The following is a 20250-nucleotide window of genomic DNA, read 5'->3' as shown; positions in this document are numbered from 1 at the left end:
TTGCTGATTTGCTTCTGGGCCCAATACAAGATGGTGGTTATTACTTTTAAAGCCCTATGTGACTATTGGAGCCACGTTATTTAAAGGACCATCTCTTCCCAGTTACATTTACACGGCCCACCAGATCACAGAGGCAGGATATGTTATGGATCCTCCCCATTAAATAGGCCTAGTAGGACCAAGAAGAAGGGTCTTTCTGGTGGTGGCTTCCACCCTATGGAACATCAATCATTTCTGCAGAGATAAGACTGGCCCCCAATTTGAAAGGCCCTGAAGGCATGGTTTTGCCAATGGGGATGGAGCCCATCCCCGGTGTGTGGGGGTATCGTTGAGGGTATATTGGTTTTTGTATTTGTGGTTTTATTCCTGTAAGCCACCCAGAATCACCTGTCAGGAACCCATACCACATCTCTGACATTAATACAATTGAGCGCGTTCAGAAATGTTTTACAAGAAGAGTTCTCCGCTCCTCTGAAAACAACAAAATACCTTATACCACCAGACTTGAAATCCTGGGATTAGAAAACTTAGAACTCTGCCGACTCCGACAAGACCTGTGTCTAACACACAGAATCATCTATTGCAATGTCCTTCCTATAAAAGACTACTTCAGCTTCAATCGCAATAATACGAGAGCAAACAATAGATTCAAACTTAATGTTAACCGCTTTAACCTTGATTGCAGAAAATATGACTTCTGTAACAGAGTTGTTAACGCTTGGAACTCACTACCTGACTTTATAGTCTCTACTCAAACTCCCAAAAACTTCAATCAAAAACTGTCTACTATTGACCTCACCCCATTCCTAAGAGGACTATGAGGGGCGTGCATAAGAGAACAAAAGTGCCTACCGTTCCTGTCCTATTGTTCCCTTTCATTATATCAAATTAATATAGTTGTTGCATACTTTTGCTTATATATATGTTTTTCTTTTATGATGTGTTGTTGTTTTATATCAATGTTTACATATACTGTTGTGCACTGTTGTGACAAATTAAAAAAAAAATTACCATGAGTGAATTGGGAAGCCATATAAATTTTCTGTAAAAATAATTAAATACTTGGTTTGTCTTACTACTTTCTCCTTCAGAAGGTGGACAAAAGCACATGATCAACTGTACCCGATTTTATCCAATATAACAAGGAAGATTTAGTCCAAAAAAGCAAGTGAGAAAAATACAGGGGGAATATTAATAGTAGATGCAAATGTATCTAGGACTTCAGCGAAGCAGATTTTAATAAACCTACAGAAGTTACAAGAAATCCACACCAGAAAAAGCCAATGGGATGAAGAACTTAAGTGTAATGGAATTGCTATAGAAGAAGGTACTAAAAGTAAAGTTTTTTGTTTTGTTTTTCTGTTTTGTATTTTACTTTTTATGTTAAAGCAATAAATAATATTTTAAAAATTAAAAAGCTAAAAAGGAAAGCATACGCAATATGAAGTACCATAAATATGGAAAGGAAGTAAAGACAGAAGCAGCACAAAAGACTGGTGAAGATCTGAAAACAAAAGGAGACAATTTGGAGATTTTAAAAAAGTTTAAAGTTTAGACATAAGTTTTTGAAGTATTAGATATTGCTTGATTCGTTAAAATTAGGATAGCTTTGATTAGTAATCATAATTCTGATTGATAACTTAGACTACACAGACCATCTTGTTAATTACTGAACACAGTACTGATTTAATTTTAATAATAGTTCTGAAATGCTAAACTGCTATAAGAGCATCATTACAATGCAGCATTAATCTAATTTTACTTCCAAAATCCTTGCTCAGTCTTATAGTTTGTCATTTTTTTTTCTTTTTGCTCTTTTATTTCCTTTTCTACTATTTATCTTGGTTGCATGTTCACATATCTATTAATATAAAATGAAAACCAAAAAGAAAAAAAAAGTCCCATAGATCATCAAGGAAAAAATATTAACATGAGTAACTAAAGACCCTCAGAAAGTTATTCAATTTGCATTTGAGCCAAGCTTCATAACATTCCAATATTGTTTAGCTGTTATGGTTGTGATATAATCAGTGAATCCATTAAAACTATAGACATTTTTAACAGCTTGAAAAAGTATGTTTTCCTTCAATGATATATAGGGCTTGTGTTCTGTGTTTGTTTATATGTTTGTATGTGTGATTTTCCTTTTATGTAAGGCAATATACTGTATGTGTGGTATTTATGATATATCAGATATATCTGATCTGTTAAGAATCAATGAAAAAGAGAAGTTAGATACCGTAATTTCAAACTAGACGCGTTTCTAAATTAATTGTTTAAAACAAAATGAAATAAATATGATTTATGGATTTTGAAAATAAAAGAATGTAACAAGCAAGGCAATAGATAAAATCGTTCTTGTTTAAGCTTACAAAAAACCAAAATGCTTTATTTTGATAAATCATTGTGGCAGTTAAAATTAAATTCTTAGAAAAGATATCCATAAAAGTTTTCTATGTAGAGTTTTGCTTTAGATAAACAAAAGTGATTTTTTAATAAGAATTTGTGAATAAATGGGAGTAGGAAATAATTTTGCGGAATTATTTTGTATATTTTTGCCATTCCCTCATTGCAAGTCTGTATGGATTGGAGTTTAAATGGGGGAAAAAGATGGATGCACTCACCTTCATGCAATATCTCTGTTTCTTTTCCTGTTTCCCATATCTAGTTGTCTCCTTTCTGATTCTATCCAGCACATCATCCAGAGCCAGTTTTCTCCTTTGGTTCTGCCGCCATCCACTGCACATACACAAAATCTAAGTACCCCAGGAGAGAGATTGGATCTGTTGCTATCTATACATTGTATTACAAAATGGAGAGAGAGAGAGAGAGAGAGAGAGAGAGAGAGAGATCTCAAATCCAGGCATCACTAATCAATCCAGATATCAGTCATCAATCCATATACCTGAACTTCTTGCTTTACCCTTATTGTGGTTGCAAGTGCCACTTGGCAGCATTGCCACATACCCAGATTTTTTTTTCCAATGGCACCAAGAAATTGACTCATTTGGTCAGGGACATCCTTTTATATAAAAAGGATCAATGGGAAAATCATTCAAGGGATTAGGATTATTTCACAATTCAGAAAAGAAGAGCCATGATCATGTGGTTGGTAAAATAATATAATTATAAGCTGCTTGAACATTTTGCTGTATTTTGCAGTGTGCATATGTGTCTATAGAGTGTAGGTCTCTCTCTGTCTTAACTTACTGGAATTGAGTTAAATTTATTTTGTTTCAGGTTGTGAACAATATGCATAATTTGGGGGTGGGATATATTTTGCATGAAAATATATATAACCAAACTCTGTGGTAGGACTGGTGATATTTTGGCCCTCTGCATTATTTAGAGTTGTCTGAGATGTATTTGTAGCTTCTATCATAGCTAATTGGTTTTATTGCTGAATTCTTACCAGCTCAAGTAGATAGAACAATAATTGCTGGAGCCTAGAAGTTTATGGAACCTGCAGGAAAACTAATATAGATTATCTGTAAGGCATTTCAATTTTATAAATTATGCAGCTTCTCCTTTCAATAGCAAAAAAAACCCACTTTATTCTTGTTCTCAGTCATATGTCTCCCTGTATTACCTACCTATTGCCAAATTTCTGTTAACTTCTACAGATAAAACACTTTGGTTGTACAGTATGTATTTAAACCACAGTGAGTGTTTCTAGTCCAAATAAATGGATTATGAACCAAGGTGGCGCAGTGGTTAGAGTGCAATACTGCAGGCTACTTCTGCTGCCTGCTGGCTGCCTGCCATTTGGCAGTTGAAATCCCACCAGGCTTCCATCCTTCCGAGGTGGGTAAAATGAAGACCCAAATTGTTGGGGGCAATATGCTGACTGTGTAAACAGCTTCGAGAGGACTGTAAAGCACTGTAAAACAGTATATAAGTCTAAGTGCTATAGCTATTATAATCAAAGCAGTGGTGAAATCCAATTTTTTTTACTACCAGTTCTGTGAGTGTGGCTTGGTAGGTGTGGTGTGGTGTGGCTTGGTGGGTGTGGCTTGGTGGGCATGGCAGGGGAAGGATACTGCAAAATCTCCATTCTCTCTCCACTCCTAGGGAGAGGATATTACAAAATCTCCATTCTTTCTCCACTCCTAGGGAGAGGATATTACAAAATCTCCATTCCCACCCCATTCTGGGACCAGCCAGAGGTGGTATTTGCCAGTTCTCCGAACTACTCAAAATTTCCGCTACCGGTTTTCCAGAACCTGTGAGAATCTGCTGGATTTCACCCCTGAATCGAAGGCATTTCAGCATATCACATTGCACATATATCCAATAGACCTCTGAAATTAGGTTTATCATTAGGATGAATAAATACATGATATAATGTTAAAAACATTTTTTTAAAAAAATCTTTCAAAACAAATCAGGAGTTTCAGAAGTCATCCCTAATAGCTTCCTTTTCCCAGAGGCAAGTAACTGATTAATTAAGGCTGATTAATTATACGAGCAGAGTAAGCTGCCTTATTAGTCCATCTAACTAGTGCTGACGGCATCGATTCCCCAGATTCTTTGAACACAGCTGATTAAATCTGCAATCTTCTGCACACTGAGACAGTCCTCTATTATTGTTTCATTCCTCACTATCTGCAGCATCAATTATATTTTTTCTCACACTTGAAGCATGCCGTGGGTCATTCTTAGCATGAATCCCTCCACTGATAAAGTTCAAGACAACTATTCCCAACCATCTGGTTTAGAATACCCACCTCTAATTAAAATATAACATCAGTTGCTTCTGAGACCGGAGAACTGGTGCATCTTTGCTGGCTTCCAACAGGCAAAGTCAACGGGGAAGCCAGCAGGAAATTGTAAATCAGGGGCACATGATGTCCTTATTTTATGACTTGCAATTAACAGCAACTGGGACTGCAAGAAATGTCATTACCAAATAGCACAGTCATGTGATTTTGTCCACTCAATTAATGATGGGGTTCCTGGTTTCAAATAGTGTTGGTAAGCAAAGACTACTATAAATTGATTATGAGTCAGCAATGTGAGTTGGCTGCAAAAAAAGGCAAATGGAATATTAAGCTCCATCGAAAGCAGTGTGGTTTGCAAGTCACAGGATACATGTACATAGAAAAGGGATGGGATTTCAATCCCCATGCCACAAAACCATCTTGCCTCTTTCAATCACCTCAGCAGATGCTACCACTGTGGTCAAAACCTATTGGATGTATTGAGCCAGGCCACCACAATTTAGAGAAACTGGTACATATTCAAAGCAGGGAAACATCAGGGTGCAAAATCCTTGCTCCTATGAAGAGAGAATGAAAAGATTTTCAAATGTTAGCCTGGAGGGGAAATAGGATGGATCTCTTCTTCACTGCACGCATTTAAAGGCCAGAGAATCTTATGATTTGCATACCTTAATTTGGAGTCCGTTCAGAGCAAAAGGGTGACTATGATAGCCCAGAGCAATGTTTCTCAGCTATGGCAGTTTTTAAGATGGGTACCCAGCATGTCGGCTGAGGAATTCTGGAGGTGAAGTCCACACATCTTAAAAGTTGCCTGGATTGAGAAACTCTGGCCTAGAGAACTCTTTCAACTCATCAACTACAGAAATCATCTAGCTATGAAGCAATGTGATTTTTTTTAAAAAGCCAGATGCTTTATTGTGGCATATTTCTTTCATATTCATTGCTTATTAAGTAAGTCCCACTGCTTGTGATGAACTGTGTGACTCCAACCAGAAAGGTCTGCTTCTTGTCCTATTTTCTTCACTTGACTGTTCCTTGCATTCCTTTGTCACCTAGATCTAACACACTCTTGCAGCTGTATCTTTGGGGAAGGAATTACCTGCTGAATTTCTGGGCAGCTCTCTGACCTAGCAAGTGCTCAGTGCATGAAGGGTAGGCAAAATGAAATACTGATCCACTGGGGACAGGGATATTACTATGCCAGTAAAATCATTAACAGCTGGCCCTGAAACTCTGGAAAGGCAGATTTTTTTTGTGATGCTTTCCAACAGCATCCATTTCAAATCAGGCCAAAGGGTATTTTGCTCAGCATTTACACGATCTATTATCAAATCCCACGAGTCTAAGAAAATCCAGGAAATTTTCTATATTCAGCCATAGGTTATTGCTAATAATTAGCTACAATCAGCATCAGTTTGTTGGATGTTTTAGAGCTTTCAGAGATCATTGCAATACTCCCTGGGTATATACTGCTTCATTATGAAGTGATCAAAAGATTCTAAAAATACTATTTATGGCACTTAGTGAGTTAATTATTTTTTCCTCACTAAGATGAAGGGAAATGCATGATGAAACCATCAGGGCATGAACCACTGAATATTTCAGTCCTGTTCATATATACATAGACATGAGTGCATGATATGCAGTCTGTTTTCTATTAGATTTGGGGGCTTGTCTACACTTCTATAAGCCACTATCTGAAATATTTATCTTCACAGTGTATTCCTCAATAAAGCCAAAGTATGGCCTCCTTCAAGCATTCAAATAACAACAGGTGCAGATTTTTTTAAAAAAATAAACCTACACATTTCTTTCCTTAATTGCTTTTCTCAGAGATTTGACATAAGATGAGCCAGAAGCTAAATGAACGGAGGAAAGATTTGAAAATATTTTTTTTCCTTTTAAATGGGGAAAAAAGGCTGTCCTGAATACCTGAGTTAAATTAAAGCAACTTATCAGTTCAAGCAGAAATTGAATATAGCAGAATTCGATACAGCCTCAGGCCAAAGAAGATTAAATTCCTGTCGTGATGTTGCGGTAACTTCCCATGTTATTTTCAGTTTCATTACAGAATTTGAAAATGACAAGGCCACCATCCTTTCTGAGAATGTGATTTAATTTTCCATTAATTTAAAGTGGAAAAAAAACACCAAAAACCTAATTATTGCTACCCTGTTTCAGTACTTCCCTTACTACAGTATTTGGAGGAAAATCTCATATCTTGTTTGTTCTAGTGTTTTGTTTCTCTTCTGCTGGGGAACTATCATCCTTCATGGGTTCAACCAAGCACCTAACGTTCATTGCAATTCTCAGGGGGGAAAAACATTCTTTAAACCCAATGATCACTAACAGTAAATATGTCATTTTACAGAGGATGACACATCTCAGGACCTCTTAGCAATGGAAATGGTACCATCACCTGCCAAAACATCAGGACAGTTGAGAAGACTATGAGGCTTTCCAGCTGAAACTGGACAATTCTTCCATGGTAATTTCAGCTCCCTCGAGCCATTTCACCGATAATGCTTCTTTGCAAAATGGTTTGGATTTCCATTAAAACGAAAGGCTGCATTTCTGCTGGCTGAGGGAAAAAACTTCTGCAGTCCTTTTTTGCTATTTGAATCTTTATGCAAAATGCTGCGTGAAATTTGAAGAAAGAGTAGACATTCTATTTTCTTTAGTGCATTAAGCAGCTGATAGAATTAATGCATCTTTTTAAAGAATAAATACAAATCCTGAGTCCTTAAAAACCTGGAGAATAGGGACCAAAAAGTTTGACCCATCCCCAGTCCATCACTGCCAGACACTCTCTGACCCTTGCCGGCTTCACCCCCAGCCCCAGGATATTTCCATCCAAAATGTCTGCTTTCAGCCTGCCAGAATCATTGCATGTAATCAGTTCTTCTGAGCTTCAATTTTTTTCCCTGCCAGAATGGAACCATTGCCATTGCATTAGTACTTTAGAAACAGATTGATGTCTCATTTTATATTTGTACATTTTCATTATTTCTCATTTTGATCTCTCATCCGGGAAAGCGAGGTTACTGAATGGTTTTTTATTCCGCAGTTTGATGTAGTATAAAATTGTCAGAGTGTAAAAGTGCCTCAGTTTGACTGTCCTGACAGCTGCCAAACTATTAAAAGAATCGTTTTCTCAAATCCGTTCTTTTTAAGCAGTGTTAAACAAGAAAGGAACACAAAAAGTAAAGCATAGAAAACAACACAGCATGGCATTTTATCCACGTCATGACTGCAGAGTTTTGCTGTGGGCATAATATATCGGCAAATTATGTTTCTTGAACTTGGATAGTCTATTGACAGCTCATGCATAAACAGTAAAAGAACCAAACAAATTGTTTCAGATTTTATTATTCCAGTCTTTATATCAGAAATTATTTCAATATTCTGCCTTGAACAAAACTATTACTCATATTAAAAAAGAAATTTCGATGTCATGGATTCTAAGCTTCTCTGTGAAATGTGAACTTTGTAGAGAAAGTTTAATGTTATTACAGGTATTAATATTAATATCCTGCTCTTACTCCAAAGATGTGGGGAGAATACAGATGTTCCGTACTTTTTTATTTTATCTTCAGCTAGCCTATTTTAGAAGATTAGATTGGAGCTTCAGGTTTCAGAGGTGAGATTTGAGCTTGGCATTTGGTTTGATCCAGTCATCACTTCTATTATGAGTCATTTTTCACAATCTATATATTTATACACATTTATAAACTTCCCAGGTTTTAATAACCCACACGAACTATTCTAATTATTCTAGATTATGTAGTGCCACAATTGTAGTTTCTTTTTTAACACGAGTGGTTTGCTATTGCATTTCCCTAGGACTGAAGGAACTGACTAGCCTAAGACCACTTAGCTGGCTTTGTGCCTAAGGTGGGACTAGAACTCACAGTCTCCCAGTTTTGAATATGGTGACTTAAACAACTAAACAAGACACTTGTTTAGGTAACTCCATTGTTGAGGGGGCCATTTTTATTCTCTCTTTATTTGTGGCTGTATTTTTTATTTTTAGGATATTTATTACTATGATTTTTATTTTTGCATTTGCTGTCTTTATACTTTTTATCTATTGAGTGTGCTGCCCAGAGTTGCCTAAGATGGATGGTTATATATTTGATTAATAAATAAACTTGGATTAATAAAATAAACCAATCTGGCTCTCCTTTTTTTTTTTTTACATAGCAGAGTTTATTTTGCACAATTTCTTTCACTGATTACAGGGAAGGGCAAAGGGTATTGAGGCACATCTCGGTGGATTACTGGGATTTCATTTGTCCTGCAGTTATATTCAGCTCTGTTTTTGCATCCTTAAAAGTTATGACATTGCTTTAAAAAAAACATAAATAAAAGTTACGATTGTCAGGGACTATATCCTGTAGTCACATTCTCCTTCACTTGTTTCCAAGAATCAGTATGAACTGTAAAGCCAGGGATTCAGTGGCTCCTATATTATGAACACTCTGAAACCAAGATGAAATATGGTTCTGGGAAGAGAAGAAGAAAATGGTTTATATGGAATTGTTTGTTTGTTCAGAATGAAAGTAGCAAAAGTTAGACACAAATCCTTTAATAAATGGCAGGACTGCTGAAATTCATAACAGTCCAATAGGATGTCACCAAAAACAAAAACAAAAGTAGCAATTACTTATGGGATGCTAGCAGCAGCTGCAACTCAATAAATTACAAGCAGAGACTAATCAGAAATTCAAAATATATTGTTGATTTATACACCAGTTAGATTAATGTAGAAGCAACAGTATCATTTTATGGTGTCATCTGGGGAGAATATTTAATTACCACAGGGTTTGGATAGAATCTTATGAATAGATTTTCCTTCTGCCAGCTGCTCAAAATTCCTGTTTTCTGCTGGCTTTGGTCAGTCATATATACAGGTAGTTCTCGACTTACAACGGTGCATTTAGTGATTGTTCAAAGTTACAACGGCACTGAAAAAGTGACATATGACTATTTTTCACACTTTTAGAAACAGTTGAAATATTGTGAGCTTACTTGATAGCATTAAACGTTGTCAAAAATGACATAGTCCATTTTTGCAGACAATATCAGATTGGGAAATTAAACTTGGATAATACAGAGCAATTGGCAAAACTCATTGTATATATTCACAATAGAAGCTTAATCAAATTCAGGTAAGAATGCCCCCCCCCCATCTTTATATTTCATATATTACATAATGCAAGGTAAGCTTAGACATTTAGAATTCAGTTTTTAAGGAAAAAAATAGAAAAAAACTAACTAGAAATCAGAAATAATTCTTAATGCAGGTAGTCCTTGATTTATGATAATTGAGCGCCAAATTTCTCTTGATAAGTGAAACATTTGTTAAGTGAGTTTTGCACCATTTTACAACCTTTCTTGCCACAGTTCTTAAGTGAATCACTGCAGTTGTTAAGTTGGTACCCCAGTTGTTAAGGGCTTCCCCATTGACTTTGTCAGGTTGCAAAAGGTGCTTATATGACCCTGGACATAGCAACTGTCGTAAATATGAGTCAGTTGCCAGCATCTGAATTTTGATCACATGACTATGGGGATGCTACAATGGTTGTAAGTGTGAAGAACAGTCATAAGTCACTTTTTTTCAATGTCGTCGTAACTTTGAATGGTCACTGAATGAACTGTTGTAAGTAGAAGACTACCTGTACTTAAAAATATATGGACTTGAAATAACAGTCAGGATAAAATAAGAGGAAAGAGTATAATTCTCAAATATAGTTGTCTTTGTATAATAGTTTCTTAATAATGTTTTTATTGATTTTACAATTGCATTAAATCTATAAGAAAAGATTCAACTCCAGGAAAAAATTATAAACAACCAGCATGGAAAGAAGATATCAGCCAGCCCATTTGTCAAACTACTACAGCCAAAAATGTAGTATAGCTATCTTGTTACATAAACATGCTTTTCTTCACGTGGAAGTGTTAGATTAAAGCTGGAGCGATCCCCAATATTCAAGTTTACTCAAGTTCACTTTCAGCCACAGAAGTTCACTGCGTGAGGTTAAGTCAATCATTCTTGTACAGCCCAAACTACCTTATTAAGACTATGGGGTGGAAAAAACTGGAGGAATATAATGCCTGTCACTTTGAACTTCAGGAGGAATTAATATAAAATAAACTCAAGAAATAAATTTTAAAATACAACAAAATACAAATAAGCTATTGTAAATATTATTATTATTTATTTAGGAAAGACATAAAGTCAGTTTGGTCTCTAGTGTAATAATTAAGGCTCCAGGCTAGAAACCCAGAATCTGAGAGTTCTAATGGGACACTCATTATCTCTCAGCCCATGACATCAGGCTTGGGTGATAAGTTGGTCAGTCAAATCTTGTTGCAACCAATGGATCAATATTCAGGTGGTTTGAAAAAGCGGATCCTGCACTTGCAGGGAAACAATTAATGGTAAAAGAACTACTGGAATTTAGATGTTTATGCAAAAGTGGCAATGTTGAAAACTAAAGTCACTTTTGAGGATTGAGAATCCAAAGTGATCACAAGTAGCCTCAAAAGCTACAAATGGGTCTTTCTCTAACTTCAGAAGCCCTCCCAGTTAATAAATCTAACTGATCAAAAGCCCTGGACAAAAAAATGGTGCTATCTAGCTTTGTAAGCTTTTATAATTTAACAGTTTTAGATACTGGATAATCAATATACCTTGTAGCAATGAAATGGTATGGCCTACAGATCTTAAACACCTATTTGGACCATTCAAAAGACTGTTTAAGAAAAAAAAAATAGGTGGACTCTATAATGAATTCAAAGAATGGAAAAGATTTATCATAGTGTGTCTTTGGATTTCTGAAGCCACATTATCTTTCGGTACTTGTTCTCCCAACCCTGCCTAATGGACAATTTTCATTGAGCCCATGATTCTTTTTAGATGAAATGATTTAATGATATTGCAGGACATTAGCTGTTAATGAGTTTTTGTTCTGGGTTTAATGGAAACATTAGCCGATATGCTTGGAGAAAGGTAGACAGGAAGATTTTTTTAAATCAACATCATGGTCCTCCATAAAATAAGCAAAGTATGTATTTATATCTCTGCAGTTGCTTTAAAAGAGCATTTATTGGGTTTCCTCAGCCTCAAAGAACTAAGGCTAGTCATTTTTCTATCAGTGGGGATTAAGAATGAGCTCTTGCAAAGAATAATACGCATCAACTTCATTTAAATATTGGAAGATGAGGTGGCTCTTAAAACTGATATAGCTCAATAGAGTCATAAGTACATACATGCAGAGTTATCTCTCTTTAATTTTGTTGGATTTTGTTGGATCTATGTTCAAAAAAAGCTTTAACCCCTGCTAAAGCAAATAAAGCATTGAGAATACAACCATAAATTAGTCACTCGCATTTTAGTTTAATGCAAGGAGAAACACATTGCCAGGAATTCTCTAGTTTTTGGACTTGGCTTGATCTAGGATGATCAGTTTTCCATTTAGTTAATCTTGTCCATGTGTTGTGGAATTAAGGAGTTTTCATCATGTCTTCTTACTGCTAGTTGGTCTCCATGGATGTGTTCTACTAGTTTTCTGCCTACTTCTGCTGTGGAGTGGCTGTTGCAATCCTTACACTATATGTTATAGGTGACTCCTGTTTCTTCTTCTGGAGCCATGTGTGACGAAGTGATGTGTGCAATTGAGGAAAAGACATTCTTAAGATGTTTTAGGAACCAATTTAATGGAATTATTATTATGATATCTTGGGGACCAGACTTGGTAAATGGTGTTTTAGGATTAATCTGGTACCACAAATACCTTTGGGCCAAATTTGGTAAACATCCCTGGACGACAGAGCTGACTTCATACACTGCTAAGATGGAAAGCCTGAAAGGACTGTTCTAAGGTACTGACCAACTGAATCCTACCTCAGACGCAGTGCAGAGAGAGGTTCATTCAAGATATTGGATGAGCTCATTAGGTCCCAATGTAGTATTCTTGTTGTTGTAAGCCATTCAATCGTGTCTGAACCTTGGTCACTCTATGGATCAGCATTCTCCATGTTCCTCTGCCTTGCACCATTTCCTTCAGATCCACCATGGTCATTCTAGTGTCATTCTTATAGTATCCAACCAGCAGGTACTAGGGCGGCCCTTTCTCCTTTTTCCACTGATCAATTCCAGCACAATTGACTTTTCGAGTGAGTCAGTTCGCATGTCATGACCAAATCCTGACAGCCTATGTTCAGTGATCTTGGCTTCAAGTGATTTTTTGGGTGATGTTTGTTCTAGGATTTGTTATTTTTGCAGCCCATGGGATGTTCAATAGTCACCTCCAGCACCAGTTTAAAGGTGTCCACCCTTCTCCTATATGCCTTTTTCAGAGTCCACATTTTGCAGCAATAAGTAGCAACTGTAAAAATGATTGTATTAACTAATCTGCATTTGTTTGTTTGTGAGACTGATGTCTTTACTCTTCTGGATGTTATTCATGCCAGACATTGTAGTTCTTCCAAGTGCTATGCACCTTTTGATCAGAGGCCTGCACTCACCTAATGGAACCAAAAAAGAAGTCTGTGAGTAGAAATTTGCGAGAATATCCTGGGCCCTGAATGAGGTACCCACTTAGAATAACCCCTAGTCTAGGCAGACCCAAGCAGCCCTTGTAAGCTGTAACTCAATGTAACCCAATATAAGGGAAAGAAAATTTGCAGCATTTGGCTTCAATTAGATAAGTACATCAACTATAAATCACAGCAATTCATTCATGCCCTCTTTTTCCCTATTATCACTAGTGCAACAAACAAACAAACAAAAAAGCCAGAAAAACTGATGAGTGCAAAGGAAAGTAATGTATGACTGTGAAAATACAATACCAAGTGTCTTTGAATGACTGAATAAACTGTGGTTTAATTAAGATAATCTTCTGTGTAAAATTGTGTTAAATTTGCCTTCTCTACATTATTTGCATGTGAAATCTCCTCTATTTCCTGATTTTTTAATAAATCATACTTTGCTTTGATGTCTGAATTAGCAATTCATTTATATGTCATATTTCATATTTCTAAACAGGCAATTTCCCTCAAAGAGGGACTCTTTATACTTATTGTTAATCTGGTTGTTTTTGACTGATGAGACCTTGTTTTGTGATATTTAATATTAAAAATTCTTTTTTCCAGTGAAATATAATTAATAATTTTAAACATCCTTATTGTATTAGCTGAAGAACATTAGTAAGGCAATTGATTGCAATGTTGGCTTAAAATAAATGGACCTCTATAGGCTTTGCCTTTGTCCTTTTTTTCTTCTTTCCTTCAATCATCTCCAATTTTTGGAAACTGCCTGGACAAATCCTTGCAGTTTTCCTGGCAAAGATTTTTATAAGTGGATTGGCATTGCCTAATCTCACCCCACCCCCTCCCGGGCTGAGAAAATGACTGTCCAAGGTCAACCAGCTACTATCTGCCTAAGGCACAACTAGAGCTCATAGTTTCGTTTCTAGCCTGATGCCTCAAGCACTACACTAAATTGGCTGGATGTCCTAATTATAGTGCTATCTATTTATCTTTAAGTCAGCAGAAAACTATGGAGGCATGAAATTTGCTCTCCATTGTCAATACATATTCTGCCTCACACTACTTCCCAGCTACTACAATAATTTGACTTTCCTCCAAGATAATTAGTGATAATGATCATTTTTTTACATAAGTGTCTGACCTTAGACAGTGTTGGAATAAAGGGAAATACAGCTAAGGCAAATTTAAGATCTCACTGATGAGCTGAGAACAAGTTAAAAGCAAAATGATGCCCAGCATGTTCATGCTTTAGTTAGGTACAACTGGGTTAAAGTCCTAGATAAACCTATATTTCTTGGTAGGGCAATAAATCTAAATTTCTGCATATTTGATAATTGCAAGCATTCAAAAATTAAATGATTTATTATAAATAATGGAGCAAAATGTCTGATGCTTTTATATTAGACATTTTAAGAATCACATTGACATCAATGGGTTTGTTATTATTTTATAGTAATTAAGTTGTTTATAAATAACTGGACTTCAGTTAAGTCTCAATTTATCATCTAGACCCTAAACAAATCAAGTCATGCTTAACTAAACATGTGAAAACTAGCCAAGATTCAATTCAATTCAACTTTGAGATGTGAAGGGTTCAAATGGGCTTCAAATGAAATAATTCTTTATAAAAGCACCTTTGTATATATATTTTTATAATATTCCATTGAGCTGGGAAAAATAAGAGTGGGAATCAAAAGGATTCAGAATTCCAGATTTTTAAAAATCTTGAAGTACATTTGGCTTTTATAGCTGAATAGAACCAGGGATGTTTGGATGCAAAATTGCATCCCCACTCAAAAAAAATCAAAACTCTTAACATGCAAACTAAATAACAACCAGATTCAATCTGATCCCCAGACCTTTCTTTTTTCTTTCTGTCTTTCTCCTAAAGGCTTTTCTTGCTAACTTCCTTTAATCCTTGACATTGTCAGGTTTCCCTAATAATCAGTACTGAAAATGACCAACAAGTGTCTTTGAATTCGTTAGTTTAGTATAGTCATTGCACCTCGTACAATGAAATTAAATCCCATCTTCAGTGTACATTATAATTATAAAAATAAAACACACACATCCTTCACATTCTATACAATTGAATTGAAAACTGATATTGGATTAATATTGCACTATACAGTAGAATTCAATATACTTACTGCCCCGGGATAGAAGCCGTTTTTCAGCCTTTTTCCTTATTTTTATTATCCTGTAAGGCAGCGGGAGCTATAAAGCTCTTCCAAAGAGAGGGCAACCAATGATCCTCTAGGCAGTGATGTTAACCCTCTGTACATAAGATTTATTGGGGGGGGGAGTTATAGTGTTGGAAGAAATATCCATCTGGGTTCAGTTCCAAGTGGGGACAAAGACACTGGAAACATGGAGGCTGCTTGGAAAGATGGTTTAATGGTGGTCAGGATCACATGGCTTGAGTTCCTGAACAGAAAAGGGCTGAGATCCTGTGTGCTCCCTGGCTTTATGCTTTTTCTGAGCTTTGACCTTTCTGGGGCACAGGAAGAGTATCCTGATTGGTTGTCAGACTCCCAGGGGGTGGGAGTCTTAGCTAGCCTTGCTGGCTGTCTCTCAAGCTTGCTTGAGCCATGCCATGTGGTGAGTTTCAGTTGTATTGTGTTGCAAATCATGGGGGGATTGAGTGAGCTTGGTTGAAGCCTTAATTGCCCATTGACAAAGGTGGGGAGAATGAGTGAGCTTAGCTGAGGCTTTTAATGGCCCATTGACAAAGGTGGGGGAGTCAGGAAGTTGCAGGAGCTCCTTTGTCTTTAAAATATGTTTCTCCATTTCTCATCCAGGAAGGTATAATATTCTGCTTTTAAAATATTTCCTAGAATATTTCATTCTTCTAGGAGGGGTGGGTGCTAAATTCCTACAATCCCTACTTTTTTTTTTTCAAAACGTGAGTTTTGAAACATGCTCTGGCAAAATTAAAATTGATCAAATCAGTGGGTGCTTTTAATTTTCCTGATGCAAAGGAAGCCATTGATAGAGACAACAGAAAAAGATTCCTTCAGTGGCTCCCAAAAGCTTTCAACCATGAAGGTCTAGCAGCCAGGGAAAAGTTCTGGTAAGAATTTTACAGTATCCAATTTTCTATGCCAATTAATTTCAGCTGTTAGATATCACTTTCTGAGAGCTTCCAGTCAGGTCAAGCACACATCCCAAAATTTTCACAGCCATGGTTTTCCTTTAAATTACAGGCTGCCCATTTCAAGGGTTGGTTACTGAACCTGCCCTAGCTCTTACTTTAGTCTATCCAAGATTTTTTCCAGTCCAAATTGAGGTTAATCAGTGTGCAATCCAGGCTTTTTCCTTTCTTCTTTTAAAAAATTACACACAATGAGCCCTGGGACTTCTACTCATGAGACCACCAGTGCAACATATCTTGCTTTACTGGGCAACTGGGCAGCATCATTTGTGAGTCATAGTCAGGGCTTGGGTTTTGATATCACTTTTCTGCTATCTCTTCAAGAGAGGAATTGCCTGAGGGGATGCCCTCCCCATGGAATTAGCAGGAGATCTGACTCCTTGGGCTTTTAGTGCCACAGAGCAAAATCAACCTAAAAGTCTTGTGTGGAGGTAAGTGAAGGAATAGACTAATTCTGAATGGTGTGTCTCTCTGTGTGTGCCTGTGTATGCAGCTACTTTTACAATACTGGCAATACAAACATTTTGGACATATTTCCCTCCCACCAGACAAAAATCTAACGTGTTCAGAACTTGCTGTGGTAGCCACTCAAATACAATCCTTACATGAGTACTTTAGACTGATTACAATGTAAATGAGACAAGACAGAAAACCTTACAATGAATTTTCCACCTCCCCCATAGTCTTTCCAGTTGTCTTCTGGGAATTGAAAAGAGTCTTTTAGTCTTTACTTGTACAACTCAGGGTCCTTTTTTTCATATCTTTTGGGTGGCATGCTTGTTGGTCAGTCAGGTTTGGAAAGGTCTGCTCCAATCTGGTTGCTGTGATGACTTTCAGTGGGGGCTGGATTCAAACTCAATTCCTGGCTCCAAAAAATGGAAGGTCTCCTCTGGGGGCAGCATCTGGAACCATGTGCTCTGCTTCCACAGTTGCAGAGTCATCTTTTCAGGGCTGAAAGACATTAGAACAGAATCTCCTCCCCACTTTTGTGGGTAATCTTCTCAGGAAAGGCATTGTAACAGGATTAGAGATGGGGGGGGGTAGATATCTTGCAGGCAGAGTTTGAAAAGAAACAACACATCAGTATTGCAGTTACTAAAAGATAATGCAGTTTCAACAAAATAAAGTTTCAACAACTGATGAGAAAGAAAAAAAACTTCACATACTTCAGGAAGAGAATGAACAGGTAAAATCATTTAAACACACAGTAAATGCAAGACTGAATTTTTTTTCTCTCTTGTAAGTGAACTTAAAATGTTTCCTCATAAACTTATCTTGTAAGTGAACTTAAAATGTTTCCTTATAAACTTGAGTTGTTACTTTAAGATAGAGAGGAGAAAAAACAGAAATAGGATGAAAAGTCCTTTTACTATTTTGTTGGCCGGACAAAGACAGGAAAAAGGCTCTTTTTTTTTTCAAAACGTGAGTTTTGAAACATGCTCTTGGCAAAAAATTAAAATTAATCAAATCAGGGAGGCTTGATGGGTGCTTTTAATTTTTCTGATGGAAAGGAAGGCAACAGAAAAAGATTCCTTCAGTGGCTCCAAAAAGCTTTCAACCATGAAAGTCTAGCAGCCAGGGGAAAAGTTCTGGTAAGAATTTTACAGTATCCAATTTTCTATGCCAATTAATTTCAGCTGTTAGATATCACTTTCTGAGAGCTTCCAGTCAGGTCAAGCAAGCACACATCCCAAAAGTTTCACAGCCATGGTTTTCCTTTAAATTACAGGCTGCCCATTTCCAAGGGTTGGTTACTAAACCTGCCCTAGCTCTTACTTTAGTCTATCCAAGATTTTTTTCCAGTCCAAATTGAGGTTAATCAGTGTGCAATCCAGGCTTTTTCCTTTCTTCTTTTTAAAAAAAAAAAATTACACACAATGAGCCCTGGGACTTCTACTCATGAGACCACCAGTGCAATATATCTTGCTTTACTGGGCAACTGGGCAGCATCATTTGTGAGTCATAGTCAGGGCTTGGGTTTTGGATATCACTTTTTCTGCTATCTCTTCAAGAGAGGAATTGCCTGAGGGGAATGCCCCTCCCCCATGGAATTAGCAGGGAGATCTGACTCCTTGGGCTTTTAGTGCCACAGAGCAAAAATCAACCTAAAAGTATTGTGTGGAGGTAAGTGAAGGGAATAGACTAATTCTGAATGGTGTTTCTCTCTGTGTGTGCCTGTGTATGCAGCTACTTTTACAATACAGGCAATACAAACATTTTGGACATATTTCCTCCCACCAGACAAAAATCTAACGTGTTCAGAACTTGCTGTGGTAGCCACTCAAATACAATCCTTACATGAGTACTTTAGACTGATTACAATGTAAATGAGACAAGACAGAAAACCTTACAATGAATTTCCACCTTCCCCATAGTCTTTCCAGTTGTCTTCTGGGAATTGAAAAGAGTCTTTAGTCTTTACTTATACATCTCAGGGTCCTTTCTTTCATATCTTTTGGGTGGCATGCTTGTTGGTCAGTCAGGTTTGGAAAGGTCTGCTCCAATCTGGTTGCTGTGATGACTTTCAGTGGGGCTGGATTCAAACTCAATTCCTGGCTCCAACAAAATGGAAGGTCTCCTCTGGGGCAGCATCTGAACCATGTGCTCTGCTTCCACAGTTGCAGAGTCATCTTTTCAGGGCTGAAAGACATTAGAACAGGATCTCCTCCCACTTTTGTGGGTAATCTTCTCAGGAAAGGCATTGTAACAGGATTAAAGGGGGGTAGATATCTTGCAGGCAGAGTTTGAAAAGAAACAACACATCAATATTGCAGTTACTAAAAGGTAATGCAGTTTCAACAAAATGGAGACACAACTGATGAGAAAGAAAAACTTCACATACTTCAGGAAGAGGATGAACAGGTAAAATCATTTAAACACAGTAAATGCAAGACTGAATTTTTTTTCTCTTGTAAGTGAACTTAAAACATTTCCTCATAAACTTCTCTTGTAAGTGAACTTAAAATGTTTCCTTATAAACTTGAGCTGTTACTTTAAGATAGAGAGGAGAAAAAAAAACAGAAATAGGATGAAAAGTCCTTTTTACTATTTTGTTGGCCGGACAAAGACAGGAAAAAGGCTCTTTCCTTTTTTCTCTCTCTCTTCCCATTTTCATTGTTTCAACCTTTTGTTTTCTTTTCCTAACAATTTAAAATTCTTGTCTCTAGAGATCAGATACATTTTACAGTTACAATTACCTCAAGGGCCCACAAAGACAGACATACACACATAAAAAACAAGGAGGACAAAGAGAAAAACAAAACTCTGAGATTTACACACACACTGATCATTCCCGCCATAAATCTCAGTTAAATTAGGGAAGGCACAAATCTTAACAGACAGACCACGTGGTTCCATAGAAGACAGAGAAAGAGACAAACAAACAAACAAACAAACAAAAACCCAAACATTCCTATTTATATATTTCCCTTTTCTTTTAAGTACCTTTATTTAGCCAAATTTGTTTCCTATTCTCATCTTTATTACACAATTTCCTCAATTTCTTTTTCCGCATACCAGGTAAAACTGGCAGCCTCCGGGCACTCCAGGCCCCCAGCAGGTTTTCCAGGGGATTTCCCTCCACCCTCGAGCTACTGCTTCCCATGTTTCCCTCTCCGATGTGAGGTTTTATTTTTCACTTTGGCTTAGCCGGGTGGATCCTCCTACAGTTTTCAGAAAAAAAGGTTCTGGGAAGGACTTCGACTCCCTTCTGTCGAAGTATGGGCACCTTCCTGTTAAGGGAGCTTCCGGTTTGGATCAAAAAAGGTGATCCCAGAGGACCTACTGCCCTGCCAGTAGGTACGAGCACCTCCTCAACAC

At 37.0% G+C, this 20250-nt stretch overlaps 1 long non-coding RNA gene across 1 annotated transcript; it reads right to left on the bottom strand.

Moving 5' to 3' along the window:
- Positions 1–8920: 8920 nt before the first annotated feature.
- Positions 8921–15586, bottom strand: LOC131196397 (uncharacterized). Its single transcript, XR_009154712.1, has 3 exons — positions 15428–15586; positions 12631–13253; positions 8921–9226 (listed from the first exon to the last, which is right to left on the bottom strand). It is a non-coding gene; the product is annotated as an uncharacterized LOC131196397 (long non-coding RNA).
- Positions 15587–20250: the final 4664 nt, after the last annotated feature.

The sequence above is a fragment of the Ahaetulla prasina genome, chromosome 1 (genome assembly GCF_028640845.1).
Source record: "Ahaetulla prasina isolate Xishuangbanna chromosome 1, ASM2864084v1, whole genome shotgun sequence".
Lineage (NCBI taxonomy): Eukaryota > Metazoa > Chordata > Lepidosauria > Squamata > Colubridae > Ahaetulla > Ahaetulla prasina.
The sequence above is the reverse complement of the archived record's forward strand: the minus strand, read 5'-3'. Positions and strand labels throughout refer to the sequence as shown.